The 21,079-nt window shown below is 35.7% G+C and overlaps 1 long non-coding RNA gene across 1 annotated transcript; it reads left to right on the top strand.

Annotated features, from left to right (window-relative positions):
• The first annotated feature begins 4,765 nt into the window (after positions 1-4,765).
• Positions 4,766-6,060, top strand: LOC141408967 (uncharacterized). The gene is made up of 2 exons (XR_012426852.1): positions 4,766-4,937; positions 5,218-6,060. It is a non-coding gene; the product is annotated as an uncharacterized lncRNA (long non-coding RNA).
• The last annotated feature ends 15,019 nt before the right edge of the window (positions 6,061-21,079 follow it).

Below are 21,079 nucleotides of genomic sequence, written 5' to 3'. Positions count from 1 at the left end.
TTATACATGAATGCTGCTTATTTCTGTACATCAATTACATACCTTACTAATTCAATTCTCTTTTTTGAAATAGTTCTTTTAAGTGATTTTCTTGACTTTTCCTTGTACAGTGACCATATCCTATACAAACAACATTTTGATTTTTTAAAATTCTCTATACTCTTAAATTTTTCTTCTGCCAAGTAGCACTGTTATCAATATCTATAAAAGATGAAATAGTGAGGATTCTGATCTCATTGCTTATTTAAGTGTAAATGCACCTAATGTTTCTCTTAAAAACATAATTCTAGATCTTGGGGTGACTCTGGTGTGTTTTTATCATGTTTAGGTGTTTTTTTTTTTTTGAAGTATGAGTACTGAATTTTTTCAAATGTTTTTGAATTCGTAGGTCTATTAATATAGTGAATTAGTTTATTAGGTTTTCTAATATTAAACAATTCATACAATTCTAGAATAAACCCTATTTTATAAGTTAAATTTTGTCCCTCCAAATTCCTATGTTGGTGTCCTAACCTCCAGTACCTCTGACTGTGACATAATTTGGAAATAGGGTCATTTCACATGTAATTAGTTAGAATATGGTCATACAGTAAGTAGGGTGAACCCCTAATCCAATACGACTGGTGTCCTTATAAAAAGGGGAAATTTGAACACAGACATTACCAAAGGGAGAGCAGCAAGTGAATGTGAAGTCAGAGATTGGAGTCACGCATTGACAAGTCACAGGAGGTCACAGATTGTCAGCAACCCACCAGAAGCTAGGACAGAGGCATGCAATAGATTCTCCTTGAGAGCTTCAGAAGGAACCCACCTTTGCCACACCTTGATCTCAAGCTTCTAACCTCGAAATCTGTGACCATACATTTCTGTTGATTAAGCCACTCAGTTTCTGATACTTTGTTATAGCAGTCCTAGGAAACTAACATAAAATAATTGATCATTGTATGATTAGTATGATATTTAGATTATGTTGCTTGATATTTTATTTAGGAGTTTTCATCAATATTTTTGCATACATTTAGTGTGCTGTTTGCTTGATTTATTTTCCTGCTTTTCATTTCACAATCTCATTATATCCTTGTGTATATGTTTCCTGTGGTGCCTTTTCATTTCTGCCACCTCTGGGCCAACGCTGTGTCCATTCACTCAGAGCAGTTTCTGTGCTGGTCTTTGTATACCATGTTGGCCGTCGTATGTCCCAGAAGATATTTGTCTCCTAGATTTGCTGAATAGTGAGGTTTTTTAAAATATTAATTTAAAAGAAATGATATCTGAAAGAAAGAAGAAGTTGCTGCCTTATATAGTCATTTTCATTCTGGTAATACTGGCCCAAACTTTTAAGCTTTTAAAATGACTTTTTTCCTGATAGAAAAAAACTTCCTAATCTCCAAATGTACCACATAATTATGCTAGTGGGCCATATAACATGGTAGCTAACAGTGTAGGCTCTCATGTTAAATTGCCTTGATTCTGTCGTTTATGTGTCTTGTGACTTTGAACAAGTTATTTAATCTCTCTTAACACATTTTCTCCTTCTAAGGAAATAAAAAATTTCCCCATCTGACAAATGGGCATGATCACCTACTCTCTTCGTCAGATAGTTGTGAGGAACAAAGTACATAAGGTGGATGAGAAGTTTAGAATAGTGACTGGTCCAAAGTGTGTGCTTCATAACTAATACTTGTCATTATCATCCTTTGTCTATGTTACTGTGTTATGAGATGGGTTACTGCTGCTGGAACTTACTGTGCTCTCAGGTCACAAGAGAAGACTGGGATCTGGTGTGCATGGGACCTGGGCATGTTTCTGAATTTCTAAACCTTTATCTTGATCTTTAAAGTAGTGTCAGATGACTGACATGAGGGCTCAATTAAGAAACTGACTTGGGTACCTTGCATATAGGGGTGCTCCATTTACTTTCATTATTATGATGATTCGTTATAATTTTTTATGTTGATTACTCTGCATGGAATACTTATATAGCTGCAACATTTTTAGTTTTCAAGACCCAACTCAAATAGCACCTTCTATGTGAAACCCACTTTTATACAGAGTCACAATTTGCCACAATAGTTGTCTCTTGGTATTTCAGCTTCATCTCCGTTAATAGCATGCTGAGTTGTCCACCAAAAAGTAAGTTACTTGTGGGACAGGGCTAAGCTTACTGGATCAATTTCCATGATCAGTTCTAAGTGAATGAAGCAGGGTGATAGCAACCTAGAGTTGCATTATATTCAATGTTGTTTGAAAGCTTGTTTTCTTTAGCTGCAGTTTAAACAAATTTAAAAAGAAAACATGTTTGCTATCAAGTCCACAGAATCTGTTAGGGAGGGCCAGTGAGTGGAAGTTTGTAAACTAAACAAAAATTAAATAGTTGCTAAGATTCATGTTACATATTTTATGACCATGGCAAAACATTGCATAAAACATTGGGTGAGTCTATTTTCCTGAAAGTTGTACTCAAATAGTAAATGTAACAGATTAAGTATTCCTCATATAACACTTTTAGTGGTTCTTCAATGTAGATGGCAAGTTGATGGCCAAGTTTTCAAAACACAGTCTGGCCTACTTATAATGTGTAAAACAACCAAATAGGAAAAATAAAATCTCCAAGGCAGTTTTTCTCAGTTTGTTCTATGAAAAACCATGATCTTGTGATTTCTTCAGTAGAACAGGTGGTCTTTGGAGGTTAACAACACACATTTATGTGTTAATTATAGTGTGAAGCCCTGACATAATGCAACTGGGTTAATTTTGTTTAACTTAAAATTTTCCAGACTTGTTTCTATAAACTTATTTTCCTTGTGGCACCTCATATTGTCCCACAGAACTAGAATTTTAGGAAAATCACTTTGGGAAACATTCTACAATGGGGTTGATTACAGCATCTTGACACTAGGAGCACCACAGCTTGATGGCGGTTGCAAGCAAGGTCTATCCGGTTCATTTATTTTTCTTTTATAAAGATAATATAAAGGATCAGTAGAGAACTCTTAAATCCACAATATGTAATAAACTACCCCAAACCAGTACATAAGTAGTGAACTGAAGCCTTTATACACACACCTGCATAGAAATGCTATGTACATGAGGATGGGCACTACGGTGAAACAAAGAATACGAAACATTGGCCGGGCATGGTGGTATGCGCCTGTGGTCCCAGCTACTCAGGAGACTGAGGTGGAAGGATCGCTTGAGCCCAGGAGCCAAGATCATGCCACTGCAACTCCAGCCTAGGTAACAGAGCCAGAGCCTGTCTCAAAAAAATAATAATAATGAATAAATAAATAAATACCCATGCAACAAGTATATGGACATACATATACAAAGCTTCAAAAATTACACATAATTACTCTTACTTCTGATTTTTCCTCACCACACAGATGGTTTTTCAACACCTCCCCTATTAGGAAAACAGACTGTTCTTATCCTTTTGAGATTATTATTTTTGTAGACAGCAGTGTAGTGAAAACTTCCTGAAGCCAGCCTTTCTGGATTAAAATTCCAGCTCTGACACTTGCATGTTGTATGACCTCAGACCAGTCACTGTGCCTGAAGTCTCTGATCTAATGTAATAGTGCTTATAACAGAGATTTTTGATAGATTTGGATACATTTACATTTATAATTTCACAGGGCATGTAGTAAGTGTTATAAGAGTTTGCTCTTATTATTTTCTTTCTCTGTAGTTTGCTTCTATATTGTCTATTAGTCACCTTCGGTATCACCCATACCAGGATTTGCTCTTCATTCTTATCAGGATTTTTACTTTATTTGTAGAAAATTATCAGTATCTCTTTGGAATTGTTAATTTAATGCCTGATATGTACCAGTCACTATAGTTAGTTCTTGGGATGCACATTATGGTGAACAAAAATGACCTCAAAAGAATGTGCAGTCTGGTAAAGCATACAAACAGGCACACAGATAACTGTCTTATGAAAGTCTTCATCAATGATGTGTATAGCTCTGGCTGTCCAAGTTCTTCATTCAATACTGGACAAATGAATGAATTTCTAAAAACACAGAAGCTTCACTCTCTTTCGTCTGCAAATTCCTTGCTGCCACAATCTATTGCCTGGGAATGCCCTTGCTTTTTTTTTTTTTTTTTTTTTTTTTTTTGGCAGTGGGGATGACGTATGTAAACTGACTTAGTTTTGGAGAAGAAGTACAGCTTCCAGGATGTCATAATAAAAAGAGATTTCAACCATTTGATGCCCACACGGTAACAGACATTACTGGCACGTGGAGTATTCAGTAGTGTACTTTACATTTTGTCTTTGTGGACACCTTTCTGTGCCTCAATAACAGCACACTAGGCTATCTATTATACCTTAAAATGGAATAATCTTTTAAAACTTCTATTTTTTTCTTTTCCTAGTTGGTGATTGCATAACTCTGCTTTCCATTTTATGTTTTTATCCCCACTAGGATATGGGTAAGCCTAAATTTCTTTCTTTTTTTTTTTTTTTTTGAGACGGAGTCTGGCTCTGTCACCCAGGCTGGAGTGCAGTGGCGCGATCTCGGCTCACTGCAAGCTCCGCCTCCCGGGTTTACGCCATTCTCCTGCCTCAGCTAAATTTCTTTCTTTTTGCTAAATCACTCAGAATAAAAGTAAAACCTGGTTTAAAATGAGATCTACATCCACTGGAATAAGAGAGCCCTTATATTTTTAAAGGGGAAAAAAAAACCTCACAGCTTTTCATATTAAATAGCATTAGGGCAAAGAAAAAAATATGTTGATTATCATTTCCATGATTCAAATGCAAATTTCTAAATGTAAACAATGTCTTACTTCTTTTTTGATGATCAGTGGGAAATTAAATTCTGAAACTGGAGCAGGGAAAGGCATGTTTTTGTATTCATAGGAGACAGCAGTTTTTCCAGCAGAGAAGCAGAAGGCAACAACTGCAACGAAGGTGCCACTACCATAATCAGGTAATTCAAAGCTGCCATGACAGAGGAGCGCTTAGAATGTTCCTGTGGTCCAAAGGCATGTTTTAGGGGTATATTTGTAGAAAAGAAAACATGGCTCGGGGGATGAAAATTGAGGCTGTGAGGTTAAGAAGTCTATGCAAAATACTGAGGATGAAACAGATGCTGATTGACCAAGTTTGCTAATTCTACAAAGGAAAATTGGGCATCAAGTAAAATATTGACCAGGATCACCAACTCCCTTTGCATTTATCTTTAACTTTTGTGATGGATTCACTTGTAGGTTCATTGTTTGTCGAGGGACAACTCAGTGAGAGTTTCATTTGGGAATGTGAAATTACAGAACAAGGGAGAGACTGCGGCAGAAAGAGGAGTTGAAGCACAGATTTGGGAACCATCTGCTTGTTGGTGAGAGATGAAGCATGCTATTCTCCAAGGAGTGAAGACATTGAGGACTAAACCTTCAGAAACTGATGATGATCAAGGAAAAGAAAAGATAGATAAGAGAAGAAATCAACAGAAGACCAGATTTTTTTATTAGTTCTGCTTCTGCTCTTAATTTAGGATGTACATGAAAATAAGTATTTTTTATTTGTCATATAATACTTCTCTAATATGTTTCTATTAGTGTCTTGAATAATCTAGTACAATAGAACTACATGAAATAATTACCTAGAAAAAGGTTGTTGTAATTATACTGCTTAATAAACCTGGGTAGAAACTTGTGGAATGTGCTAAAAGACATACATTTTTCTTAGCATTACTTTGTATAGAATTATGTTTTCGATTGAGTTAATTAGCTTTTACGATTGGAAAGAGACTTGAATTAAATGTATCTTTCAACACTTTTTATAAAGCTATATATTCAGGAAGTTCTCTATAATCTATGGTATGTAAGAAAAGCTCATTTGCTTCTATGTTAATTTAGTGGTATAAACTATAAGCTGGGAGATTTAAAAAGACTCAACTGAATGAATACACCAGGATTTCTTTTAAATGTACATAAGTGCACAATAAATCTTGGCCATTTAAATGTTCTGATGTTTTTATTCAGAATAAAGAGTTTGCTGTAAATCTTATGTTACGAAGCTTACTTATAGTGAATTAGATAATCTCAAGACAATTATACTGGTCCAATTACTGCTGTGTGTGTTGCTTTTGAATTATTATTTAGAGACTGGAGATCAGACAAGGACCATTGCTTTATATGACAAGAACTAAGCCGTTATCTGATAAAAATTTATCTCCTTATTTCCTATTTACTTTGCCTAGAATTGTTATTTATACCAAACCACTCATCTCTTTTTTGAGTGTAAATGTAATTAGGTGACTATTAAAATATATAAAGAAGGGTTCATAGGTCTATTTATCTCAGCTGAAAATTCAGATCTATAAACTAGGAAGAAAGACAATTTGAAAATTCACAGGGTAAATGATGTATACTACTGAACAAAGCAAAGTTAGGCTGGGCATGTGGCTATGACCAGCCCGGAAAGCTGTTTCACAATGAAAAGATTATTTAAGCTTTTGGTTTCTGTTTTTAAAAAATAACCACTTTTCTTTTATCCACCTTATAGAACTATAGCAATTATTTTAAGTGAAAAAATGAGCCATAGTCTGTAAAACAGAAAAGGAAAAACAACCTTGAGTGGACCCATCTTACAAATTCTCCATGTATCCTTTGTGCAACACTCCACAGGAAGACCAGTGGAGATACAGAGTTAAATAAAGTAGTGCTTACTGTTAGAATTAAAAATCGAAACCAAAATTTAGTTTGAGTCACACAGAGGGCAAAAATACTGATTCATTGGTCCAGGACAGATTTAGATTATGTTTGTTGCCCCTGCTTTGTTATTAGAACCACCCCCATTACACTCTCTCCTGTGTCCTGGTTTGGCTGATAAATCAGGTGACCACCCAAACACTTCTATGGCAATGAAGAATGGTGCTCAGGTTCTCTCCCTCTCCCTAGCAAATGCTTCTGCTGATTATCTTCTAGAGCAAAGATTTGCAAACCTGGGTGCACACTGGCATCAACTACTGAGGTTTTGTGCTCAGACTCCAGCAACCAAGATTCCCATTGAATTGGTTGTAGGTGGGGACTTGTCAGAAGTGACTTTTTTCTTCTTCTTATGTTAAGCTCAGCAAGTGATTCAGATGTGCAGTCAGGACTGAGGTCCACTCTTTGTGTGGAAGTAGCCCAGACGGATGGACAAGCAGAAGCTTCAGAATTAGAAAATCTGCACCGAGCACTGAGAGCTTCCACTGGGCTGCTCTGTGGCTTCAAGCTGATTCTGGAACTCTGAGCCTCAGTCGTCTGAACTGTCTGTAAAGTGAGAATAAGAGTATCTCTCCTCAGAACTATTCTTGGGTTTAAAGTAATGTGTGTATGATGGATGGGAAATAGGAAACATCAATAAATCCCAGAACCATCCCAGATGGGAGCCTGGCCCTGTACAGGAAAGGGGTAAAGCTCCTGTGGTCAGAGAGTACTTCCAGAAGTGTGACTCACATGTCCCTAATATGCAAAAAAAAAAGTCTTCTTTTTCCTGCACAATGACTTTTCTTGATATTCTTGACCTGAGAAGTGAGTTTGCATATATCTGACTGTCTCAATTATTCAGGACTTCAGAGGAGAGGGAGTGTATTAGTCAGTTCTCATGCTGCTAATACAGACATACCCAAGACTGGGTTATTTATAAAGGAAAGAATTTTAATGGACTCACAGTTCCACATGGCTTAGGAGGCCTCACAATCATGGCAGAAGATGAAGGAAGAACAAAAGGACGTCCTACATGGTGGCAGGCAAGAGCGAGCTTGAGTAGGGGAACTCCCCTTTATAAAACCATCAGATCTTGTGAGACTCATTCACTATCATGAGAATGGCACAGGAAAGACCTGCCCTTGTGATTCAATTACTTCCCACCGGGTCCCTCCTGCAACACACAGGAATTATGGGAGCTACAATTCAAGTTGAGATTTGGGTGGGGACACAACAAAATCATATCAAGATTTATTTGTTTTCCAGATACAAAGACTAGTAGGATTAGCATCACTTATCAACAATTACTGAGCATGAGCGCATGATTAGATGTTAAGAGACGGAAATTTTATCACTAGCAAGCGTTGTAACTTAGAGACATTTAACTCTTCTCTTAGTTTCCTCATCAAACTTAGAGCCATGTATATTTTTCCTTCTGGTGCTATATTTAAGTTTTTCTATGTATTCATTGCTTTGTAGTAAGACGAAAACTAGGACATAACACCGTCTGCAGACAAGAAACTTAACACTAAGATACCTTAAGTAGTTACAGCAATAGCTAAAATACCAATAGTAGCAATAGAAATATACTCTAGAAGGATTAACAACATAGAATTGCTCTTTAGGGAAAATGACAAGTCCACACTGGTTTGGATGGATTTCCAGTTTCAGCTACTGGATAAACCCCCATCACTTATTTCAACATTTATGGTGATTTTGGGGGGTATACTTTGTTGCCTATGGCAACTTGCTTTAGTCTGTAGACTGTTAAACAAGTAACTCACTGCAGAGTATAGAAAATTCATTTGCTGTTACCCGGTGTAGACAATTTCTTATTCATCGAAATTCTACCTATCTTGTTTTTAGAAGTTTTCTGTTTTCTTGATTAACTTCTTATATAAGGGTTTCACAAACAAACTGCATTTGAGAAAGTAATATGGTGTGAGATAATTCATCCAGAATGACTCATTTTAGAAATGTAACCTTAGGATCATATAAGCATGCTTCCTCATTTAATCACATTTTATCTTTTACCTGTTGATATTGTACGTTAGGACATATCGAGGGGGCTAGAAGGGAGACTGAAAAGATGAAGAACATTAAATCCAGAATAGGGAATCTGATGAGAGGAATACCTGTTAGAAACCTTTTCCCACCCTTTCCTTCCCACTGTTCTGTGCCATTTTTACACAATCAGATTGAAAAAGAAAAACAATCCCCTCTTCTCGAAAGTGTTAGAGCACATAAACAGGAAGGAGAGTCAAGCTGAGGCAAAAGCTGCTGTTTATTGCAGTTCTGTTTTATTGCAGTTATTAAACCATTAACAATTAGACAAATATTGTAAGTGAGATGCCATTCCTAAGTGTCACAGCTGTCATTTACTCTAGGTTCATAAAACAGACTAATATTTCATTTATTGCATACATCTAGAAACATACCACAAACACCTATCCATTTTATTCACTTTAGATATTGAACCTAATACAAACTGTTAGTAACAACAACAACAAAAATTATTCTTGAAATAAATAGAAGAATCATTTTATAGTCTATATTAAATGCCACTAAATGGTGTGGATCAGACTACAAAAGGAAACCAATTAAAAAGCCAGGCTTTCTTAAGAGTCATAAAAGTGGGTCTCAAAGGCTCCTTTTCTTAAAAGAGATAAAGAGCTTCAAAACATCCAAAAAATAAAAATTATTGAGAAAAAATATATTGTAGGTTTGTTGATTTTAAAAGATGGGCAGGATTATGAAAAGAATGAAATTATGTGGGGGTAAACTGGACTTCACTTCTGCAAGATAGTTATTCTCTATGGGATAGTTATTCCGTATGGGAGGGCTTTCTATTGCAAAGAATATCTGTCCTTCAAAAGCCTAATTGTACCAAACCATGAAGCATTCTCACCAAGGTGGCCAGTAGCATCTTAGCAATCAATTCATTCTTTCTTTGTCCTCCACAGCTCCTCCTTCATTTCGAGCTCAGTTTCGTGTCATAGTGGATTGAGTTAGGCTTTACAGTTTAGTTCAGAACAACCAGATATTCCTTCCCTCCTGCAAATTTTGTTGATTTTCTTAGAAAATGTTTGAGAAAAAGTTTATCCCCATTTTGCCAATAAATGGACTGACACTGAGACAGAATAAGTAACTCCTCCAACATCTCATGCCAAAAAGTACTAGAAGTGACAGTAGAACTGATAGACTAATGGGCTTTAGATTCCTCATGTGACTTCTATTCCCTTTTTGTTCCTTGGTTAATCAGCACCCTATTTCTTTCAAGTGGTGAGACCTAACTCACAATGGTTTAACAGAAGACAAAATCGAAATATATCAACCAACATAAGGGCAATGCATTGAATCACCCCCAGAGAAAGGGCAGATGTGGAACAGCTCTCAGGCTCAGCTGGCTCGAGGAACTCAGTTCCTGTCTCCAGTTCTCTCTTATTCTTCATTTTGATCTCTATCATGCATCTCTAACTCTGTCCATCTCTCTCCATCTCTTCTTCTTTGTATGCTGTTTCCAGTCTCTTCGCTGATTATGGAGACCATTTCTTCTACTAAAGAGTCCATTGTTTTCTCTATAAAGTAGAAAATAGGGCTATCTGCAGCTTTAAGTGTGAATAATCTGAGCCTGGAAGCTTCAAAGGACAAGGAGAAGACCACTTTTATTACCTATAAATTACAGGGAATGAGTTTCCCAACTTGGGTCAGGGGTTACCTACTCTTCTCTATGTTGATACTGGTGGGTTTGGGTGAGTTTCTAGAGCTTGAAAGTGGGAAGAGTGACTTTATTTGTAAGAAAAAGATAAATCGAGAAGGTAAAAAGAACAGTTGTTGACCTCAGCCCTTGATTGTCTTTTAAACACTAAGTCTAAAGACAGAATTTGCTTTTAAAAAGTGACTATTAGATATACTTTCTAAGCTCAGTAACCATGTTCTTGTTTTTCACTGGCACAATCAAATATATAGCAATAATCCAGAGAATACAGTAAAAGAAATGTACCGAATGGCATCCCACTCTATAATAAAATTCGAGTTTTACTGAAACTCTGCTAAGTAGGAATTCTTCTTTACCACCGTATAGCAATTTTACTTTCCAGACCTGTGTCCAGAATGCAAAAATTATTTACTGGAAGTTGAAATTCCTACTATTTGGTTACTTGCAGTAAATGCAAGAGTGGGAGTGAGTGGAGAATGATGTACCTACCATTTCAGATAAAGAGGTTTGGTTAATGAAGATATTAACCACTTTTTTGCTCATTATCCCATTTATTCATCATTCCCATTCCTCATTCCCATTGTACCCTCTGTCCTTTTCTATTTCTCCGGATATATTTTTTTCTCTGCTCACAAAATATTCTGTTCTTTTCTTTATCCTGTGACATCTAAATTGCTTTACCCAGCTCATGTGCTTTATCCTGGCTAAGAGACAACCAAGAAAGTCTATGCCACTATGGATGATGTCATAGACTTTCACTGGAATGGAAATCTAGATTTCAGAAGAAAGCTTTATAATTATCAGACTTCTAAGAAGGAATAAAATTGTATGTTGAAAAATGCATGTAGAAAAATCCTAATTTGTTGTATTTTGTTGTTTTGATAATTTTCTTGTTGAAAGGGGCTATTTTAAACAAGGAAAACAAGTAGTAAAATAATTTTAGAAAACAGTAAAAGTCTGGACACTGTACAGAAGGATCAAGCCTAGTATTTTCTTAAAGGGAAAAGTACGGAAGTTAATAGACATTTCTCCTACAGGAGAACCTCGTGTACTTATGAGTCACCATGCTGATTCAAAAATATGGTAGATCATGTTTGTCATAAATGGAAAACAACAAATGTAATAAGGAAAATGTAATTTTGTAAATAGGCAAATTAGTATCACTGAATTGTTTGTTAGTTGCACATATTATTCTATAAAGCCAATGTTTCTCTGTTAGAATATTTCTAAAAGCTATTTGTAGTGGTAGGGGAAGTAGACAGGCAGGGAGCAATTATAATTATCCCAGGGAGCATACTACACTCCTTTCATTTTTCTGATTCTTATTTAAAATACAATCTTATTAAGGGGGTCATGTTAATCCACCCTGGGTGCAGAATGGTTCTCTGTATCTCAGCAACTTCCAACTTTTTCTTAATTGTATTTTTTGATCTAGTATTCCCCAACAAAAACTCACCAACTTAGCCTATTTGTTGCTACTTTTGCTCACATATGCCCTTCCATTCAACATTTGCTAGCTGCTTTTTTTTTTTTTTCAGTTAGAGCAATGTCATCTGGGTCAAATAATATAATCCTGAATGAGTGATTTCTTCTCAGCTTCTTCCCTGTAAAATCTAGAGATGAGGTTAACATTATAAAGCTGCTTCTAGCTGATAGATTATTCTAACTTAGTCATCTTAGTAATGTCCATCACTTTTTTTATGCCAGTATGGAAAAATGGTGTTGGGACATAAAGATGTAAATTCATGCCTTTTCTCCACAGCACCACCTATATGTCCATTGAGTCAATTATCATACTAGGTATTTCCACTACTTTCTTTTGGTGTTGGTTCACAATAAGAAACATTTTCTTGGCCACTAATATTTTCTTATGTTTAACTCTGAAAATTAATAAACTATTGACCTCAATAATAATGGCATGGATTGAACTTCTGAAATTAGAAAATTGAGACCTATTACTCAAGAACTATCTTGAAAGAGAGCCAGGTATACAAAAATGTGGCTTTTGTTAAACAATGCAAAATAGTGTCCCCAAATACTGTCTCTATAAACAATGCTAAAGATTTTAAAATAAAATTACTTCGTTATAAAATCAAAATAATGTTAGTTCTTAAAACTGAACTGATTTACTCTTGATCATTATTTATTTTTCTGCCTTTTGGGGTTTAATTTGTGCTAAGTGATTAAATAGTAATCTCTTTTCTTGATATCAATTATAATTTACAATTTTTTTAACAGTTTCCACTTTCAAGAACATCTTAACATTTAGTGTAAAAATAAACAGATTTTTATATCTTTATTTTGTAGTCCGATTCAGTAACTTTCTATTAGAAATTACTTTGCTTGACTAATGTGTGTGTGTGTGTGTGTGTGTGTGTATTTCCAAAGAACTCCTCAAATATTGCAATTTCAGTGAAGACAATTGAAAACATTATATTTGACACTTTAGCAAATTCTCAATATTAAAAGCATTTTAATAGCATCAGTTTCCATATTTTAATGTTATCTATGAAAAGACAGCTCAGACCTGAGAAAGAAAGAAGTTTTAGGTCACACTGGGAAGAGGCACTGACAATTATTGAAAGAGAAGAAAGGGGTTCTGGAATTTGGTACAGAGCGCAAGTTACGTGCCCCATGCGAAGTCATTAATATCTGAGTGATTGCACCACACAGCTGGTATGCTAAATACTAATGTCACATTTACATGGACTGTTCTATTTGAAGCTGTTGAGGTTTGTTACTTTTAGTCCTCAGGGCTAGCAATTTAGCCTAATCTTTTCTTACTTCAGTCTGTAACCTAATGAAGCACATATGCTTTCCACCTGAGAAATTGGAGGGCTCCATGAAGTGGGTACATACAACTTCCCTTCATTTCACAGCCTTTATGGCCTTGATCTCTGTATAAACCATTGCGAGGTTTAATCACCCGTTCTCTTCCCTCATATAATTGATTTAAAAGATGTTTATAAATCTTTGCCTACTGTAAATCCTTGAATATAAATCTTATGCTTCCTTTTCTTTTTGTCATGAATAAGAATTAAATAGTACTACCATAGCAGGTATCTCACCTGAAAAAAACAAGCTTTTATCCACAAGTAGGGATTTTATTATATAAGTCTTTGCAGCTAGTTTTACTGCAAATCATTTGAAAACCTATTTGATACAGTAAAAAAATCATGTGTTTAAATGAGACATAAACATTTTAATGTAAGATAGCTGTGACATGATACATTTCTGTTTATCCTATAAGAATGTTTCACTTAAATAATCAAAATTTTGTTAGATGCTGTTACTCTCAAGTTGTAGATGAGAAACCCAAGGGGTAGTAAACCTGTATGGTAGCGAACAGAACACTACCATACAGGTTTACTACGCGTGCCATAAACCAGACTTTGTCCATACCAATTGACTTTATGGAAATAAACCCTTGGTATCTTGACAATTCTACTTTTTCAGTTATTTAACACATACTGGCACCCTTTAGAAAATCAGCTGTTTTCCTGAAAGTCAAAACATTTCATCAGGTAAAGTAATCATAACATCCTTATGCACAATGATATTAAATCCATCTCCAGAAAGACACAATTTCTCCTTTTGGAGATCAACTCTTTTGGCTATTCAAACATGTACTCCACCTCCTTCCAAACAGAACCAGAAAATTCTGCCTTTTAATGTATATGACCAAATTTATATTTTCTCATAAAAGGAAAAGATGCTTCAAAAGAAACACATACAAAACATCAATATAGCATTTTTCTTTCTAGAGTTGCTGAGGTGCTTTATGACATTGTGCTATGTCAAAAATTTATATCTTGGCAACAAGCACTTTACTGATGGCACCAGGCTATGACAAGACATGTCAGAGGTAACGTTTATTACAGCCAACTTGAACTTAACTCAAGGGACCTGTTGTTGAAAAGTGACACCATTGATCTGGAACCACTGTTACAGGGCCGAAGAATAAAAAAATGCATTAACTCATTGACAAATTAGAATATATTTTGTCTGTTATGTTCTTAAAGAGTTTCAGAGAGCTTGACTTACTAGGCAGCAGTAACTAATTCTAGGATACATACGGAGCAGGTATTTTCCTTCACCCGGGTCGCCCCGTCCTCTCTCTCCCCTTTTCTTTTTTCATAAGAACCAGGACTATTTGTTGCCGTATTTTGTATATTTTCTTCAAAATGAATATGAAAACTGGTGCAATCAGAATAACTCAAACTACCACCAAAAAGCACAACCTTGGCATTTAATCACTTCCAGCACAACTACATACTCCATGTAACCCAACTAAATCTTTGTTTTGTTAACATTTGATACCCTAAATTACAACTCAGAAAATATATCATAAATCTGTCAGTCAGAATTCTTAAGTAGCTTTTTATATCATGTAATGGAGGTGCTATGCTATGAACATGTCCCCCAGAATTCAGGTGTTGAAAATGAAATCCCCAATGCTGCAGGGTTGGAAAGTGGGACCTCCTGGGAGGTGTTTAGCTGATGAAAGCTGTGCCCTGAATGGATTAATGTTTCAGGGCTCAAGTCACCATCTTGGAAGCAGAAACTCCAGGTTGTAACCTTCTAGCATCTTAATCTTGGATTTCCCAGCCTCCAGAGCTGTGAGAAATAAATTTTTGTTATTTATATGTCACTCAGTATCAGGTATTCTGTTATGGCAGCACAAAACAAAGACAGATGAGATTGGAGATTTTCTTAATAACCTCATTTTGGTGAAAAACAGTGAAAAGTAACATCTAGCAGATGAAAATTCATCTTAAATAATCTCAATCAATGAAGCTCATGAATGCTGTAGAACTCACCAGGTTAAAGAGGCCAGGCATGGTGGCTCATGCTTGCAATCCCAATACTTTGTAAGGCCAAGGTGGGAGGATTTCTTAAGCCCAAGAGTTTGAGACAAGCCTGGGTGACAAAGTACACCCCATCTCTACAAAACTTTAAGAAAGAATTAGTCAGGTGTGGTGGTGTGTACCTGTGGTCCTAGCTACTTGGGAGGCTGAGGCAGGAGGATCACTTGATTCTAGGAGTTTGAGGCTGCAGTGAGATATGATCATGCCCCTGCACTAAAGGTTGGGTGACAGAATAAGTCTCTGCCTCAAGAAACAAAGAAATAAACAAACAAATAGAAAACCAGAAGAAAAGGAGTTATCAGTGAAACAAAAAGACAAGAAATACAATACAGATGTGGTACTTATTTCTAGGAATATAGCTCATAATTTAAGTGCTCGATAACATTGTAAATGTTAGCCTTGCATAATTAAAAAGCCTAATATATTTTTGTTTGCCTGCTTTGTGGAGATCAAGAGTATGGGATAAAAAGAATAAAAGAAAAAATCTACCAATGCTATGTGATGGATTCTTGAGGCATAATGATAGACCTATTAGTGATAGCATCATACACAGAATGCATCATGTGTTCGAAAATATATCTCCAAGAGTATGAATAAAAATAAAAATAAGGTTTTCTGTAAGCTATTCAATGATTCAAATGAAGGTTCCAATGACAACCAAGAAACTTATTTTGAAATTGCAAGTGAAGAGTTTGAAATAAGTTATTTCACAAAATATGAGACCAGAAGAAAGTGGCATTTCTAATTATTTTGTATTATATGATTTGTAAATTTATTGACAGGTAAATTTATAAATTAAAAATCATAAGTGAATACTTTTCAATTTTATCTATGTATTTTATATTCCAGTTGACCGAAATAATTATTTTCTAACTAACAGAAAAATAGAGTTTCAGATTGTATTTAAGATTGTCATGTATTTGGATCTATATAATATTTTGGTCACATGTTTTTGAATACCTTTTTTTTGCTAAATTGACTTAGTAGACTGAGAATAATAGTTGCTATAGTAGATATTCTTTTATAAATGAAAGACTTTAAATGTAAAGAACAATTAATTAAAATTATTAAGCTGATGTAATTAGCAAGATTTGAATTTAGCACTACTGGCTTTAGTGTTCCTGTAAAATAATTAATACATATTTTCTTGCCTTCTTGAAAAATTAACATCTGTTGAGATGGTAAAACAATGACAAAATAGGAACTCAGTAAATATCGAATGGATGGAAAAAGCTAAGCCTATTACAAGGAAATTCAGAAGCAAAAGAAGCTATTTTAGTTTGGGGTCTGGCAACATGAAGTAAATACATGGAGAGACAAATCTCCAAGCAAAGGGTTTATTTGGTAGTAATATATAAAAATTGCAATCTGGGACATACACACACATAGACCAGAGTGGCTGCTGATGTGTCTGAAGAACAAAGGAAAATGTTGACTTTTTATTGGGGAGGAGAAGAAGGTCGTGTAATTTAGGTTGTTTTGACAGAAAGTTTATTGGTGCCAGTAGTGGCTGGCAGGAGGTAGAGAATTCTAAGTGGTGAGTGGCAGCAGTTACTAGGTAAAACTTGCAATCTGAAAGTCATAGCAGGCCACTGTGGTTTTGGACTGGGCTTGCATGACAGTTCCTGGAGTAGGTATTTGTACTTCAGTGCTTTTTCCTATGTCCCTACAACTCTATTTTAGTTGAGCAGGAGAAAAAAAGTGAGTCCATTTTGTATAATCAATTTTCAAGGCTGTCATCAAAGATGTAAGAGGCCCAACTGTCCTGATTTACCCAGGACCCAGATGTTTCCCCCATACAGAAATGTCAGCCCTAAAACCAGGAATGTGTTGGGAAAACTGGCATGAGTTGTTGACTCTCCAAAGAGGTAGAATCCAGCAGGGTGATGATTAAGTCAACAAGAATTTGAACATCTTTTTAAGGGAAAGAGCAGAGAAGTCTGTGTCATAATTGAGATACTAAGAAGAGAATTTCATTCGTTGATGGTATGTGTAATTGTCAGAGGAATTTCATTGCTTTTGGATCAGAAAGCATAAAACAATTGAGGACACTTAGATTTCAACATGGGAAGCAGGGTTGGTACACACACATAAATAACACACATTATCAGGCCAGATACCAGGGTTGACTTTAACGACAAATATTTGATGATTGCTTTAGAAACACTGTGAGCAGTTAACCTCCATATCTTTATCATATGTTATAGAGAAATATTTAAGAGTTCCTTTTATAAATAAAGCTTTTATTTTGCTTTTACTGGTTTTCTTTATTTAAAGAATATTTATGTTCACATGAAAACTATACCAGCTGGGCTTATACATTGTGCTCTGGATATTGTCCTTTCAGAAGCTCTTAAAGCAAGTTTCCTGCACTGAGAAGAAGGAATAAAATTTATCTTTATTGACATTTTATATGGTGTTTTATAAATACTACCAAATGTAATGCTCTTAACAATGAAATAAATAAAATACTATAAATATGTCAATTTGCCAAACTAAGAATCTGAGTCACAGAATGGTTAAGTTACTCTCCTAAGGCCATTTTCATAGAAAGAGGTAATAGAAAAGACAGGATTTGAACCCAGCTATTCCAATTATAGAGACCACGAATGTGGACACCATATAATGTCAAGTGCCTGGGAAAAAAATGAATGAATTTGAAACACTACATGAGAAATAACTCGTAAAAGATATGGAAGTGTGTTACTTCTGAAGACAAATGTACATCTGTGTGTTAAAACCTCAAAATTGGCCGGGCGCAGTGGCTCAAGCCTGTAATTCCAGCACTTTGGGAGGCCGAGACAGGTGGATCATGAGGTCAGGAGATCAAGACCATCCTGGCTAACATGGTGAAACCCCGTCTCTACTAAAAAACACAAAAAACTAGCCAGGCGTGGTGGCGGGCACCTGTAGTCCCAGCTACTCGGGAGGCTGAGGCAGGAGAATGGCGGGAACCCGGGAGGCGGAGCTTGTAGTGAGCTGAGATCCGGCCACAGCACTCCAACCTGGGCGACAGAGCGAGACTCCGTCTCAAAAAAAAAAAACCTCAAAATTATTTCTTGAATTAATTAAAAATTCAAAGCTCATTCTATGACATGATTTTCCCTGGTTGTGTGCTGCTGCCTACGCAGTGGGAGAAGGCTTTTCCAGAATAGTTTGGAAGAATAGGCAATCCAGACAATCCAGAGCTGAATTGCTCTTGCAGCTCTGAGCTCTTTAAATTTGCTCTTTTCTCTGTTTAAATTCACAGATAAATTGCAAATCTCTATTCTACTTTGTTCTGCACTGATACATTGCAAGGATTCTATCAAAATAAGCCATAACCTTCTTAACTAGACCACATTTTTATTAACATTTTGGGGAACAGCCTTACCCTCTGTGAAAAATCAGAGTATGAACATATTTTGATGTAAAAGTAAAAAACAAAGCAACATATAGTCTTATATTTATTTACACAGATTTGTATACCAATCCTATGAAAAAGGTATTATTATTATATTTTCCATTTTAGAAATGAATAACTTGATGTATAGAGATAAAGCATTGTGGCCAAAACCATACACCCCCAATAAATCGCAAAAGTTGAATTCAAACCTAGGCAGTCTGGCTGTAGAATTTGTGTCCTTATCACTCTACTATAGTGCCCCATATCATCTACTTGAAAAGTCATTTGATCAGTCTGATTTCATTTCCTGAAATACCATTTTATTTGATACTGTATGTAGATGAGAACCATTTCATTTAACATTTACTTATTTCCTTAGAAACTTATATAACCATTTTTTTTAAAAAGGCAGACCCAGATAAATCAAGACCTACAACTGGTAAGAAGGACTTTCTCTAAATAATAACATTATGCTTTTTTCTTTTTCAAGAATGGCCTGATTTTAAAAATTAGGTAACATGTTCCAGCCTAAAATGGCATCTGACTAGCAGCAGTTTTGCAAGTCCTCTTAAATTTCCACAAAATTCATGTCAGAAAAAAAGAGATTTCATAAAAAATGTTGCTATTTTGTAGATGTAACTGTTGCTGTATCACAGAATATGGAAGGATTTCCACTAAGTTCAAATATAATGCAACATGGATTGTAAAACAAACTTGATGTTACGCTAGTGAATTGCTTTAGGAATCATGCAAACGTGTCCTCCAATAATCAATAAGAAGGTCCGTTGACCATCTTCATTATCTACTTCTTTTTTCAAAATTAGTATGTATTATCTACATTACTATATATTCAAATCCACTAGGAAAGTGATCTTCTGCACGTATACTATTTCTACTTTTTGAGGCAACCGAAAATCTTTCTTTGGTCTTCTGATGGAACTTACTTCCACTTTAGATCTAAGAAGATATCACAACTTGTAGAAGAGAGTAGTTAAAATAAAGTCAATTGTCTGCTGTGAAATGTCTCCAGGTTGGAATGGAGAAGAGATGTGCTAAGACAAGTAGTCTTTGGCATAGATGTCTTCCTAGAGTGTGGATCACCAGAATGGGGTGAGTCGGTAAACAATTTTTCTATCCTGGGGCCAGCAGACCCTCATTCAATGGTAAGTAAATATAATGCTGACAGCAGGTAACATTTATTAAGCATAAATACGTGCTCATCCTTGTTGCAAACACTTTACATTCATTAGCTCATTTCATCTTTGCAATAATGGCTCTCACTAGCTGTATCCAGTAAGACATTGGGAAATGACAAAGGTGCTGCCCAACCCCTGCCTTCCAGCTGTAGTGATTAGTAACTGGCCAACACTAAAAGGACAGAGAAGGCAACAAATGCTATTTGGGGCCAATTCATAAAAATAAAGGAAGGTATCAACGGTAAAGAATAGATAGCTTGGAAAGAGGCATTGACAGAAGAATGTGGTTTATAATAAAGACATGATATCATCAATCAGTGTGAAAATGAAGCATTAATTCATTATTTTCCAGTTGTAATAAACAGTACTGGTTTCCTATTTTGTAAAAGAGAGTTAGATCGTTACTAAATAATGCATACTTAAATTAGTTCCAAATAAGTTGGAATTATATCTAACAATAATAATGTGGCAAAACTTACACACTGAATATTTTGTTTTGATCACTGTTGTGTTTTACCTACAAAAATGCTTTGGTCCTCATAACAAGCCTATGAGATAGGAACAATTATTTCACTCTTTTACAGATGAGAAAACCAAGTTATGTGGAAGTTCAGTGACATTATCCAAGGTCACACAGCTTAGGAGTGTTCTTACAGCCATCTCATACTTAACATGTCCACCAATGAATTCCTAATCTTCTCCCTAAAAACATGTCCCAACTCCGATCTTTTCCATCTTACAATATCCTTTACTCAGAGTCACCTATATGCTCAAGCCAAAAATCTCACAGCTATGCTTAACTCCTTACAGCCTGCATACATTTTGGAAAATTCAGTTGAATCTATCTTCAGACAAGATCTTCAATCCACCTCTACTTTGTACAAATTGGTAAACACCATATTTCCTGGCTTGTTTCAGTAGCCTCTTAACTTTTCTCCGTGCTTCCTCCTTTGCTTCCGTCAGTCTACCCTCACTCTAGTGGCAAGAAAAATACTTTACAACATAAATCAGCTCAGCCCACTCCTTAACCTGGAACACTGCTCACCAGGGAATCCCTACAGCCAGTTCTCTAACCTCCAGATTGTTACTTAAATGTCTCCAGATTAAGGAAGACTCTCCTGACAACCGCTTAAAATTGCAACCCACTACCAATATCTGTCAACGTCAGCATTTTTAGTACCCATACCCTGTTTTTTTTTTTTTTCCTTCGAGACAG

Source organism: Macaca fascicularis, chromosome 17 (genome assembly GCF_037993035.2).
Source record: "Macaca fascicularis isolate 582-1 chromosome 17, T2T-MFA8v1.1".
Classification (NCBI taxonomy): Eukaryota; Metazoa; Chordata; class Mammalia; order Primates; family Cercopithecidae; genus Macaca; species Macaca fascicularis.
Note: the sequence above shows the minus strand (reverse complement) of the source record. Positions and strands in the feature narration are given on the sequence as shown.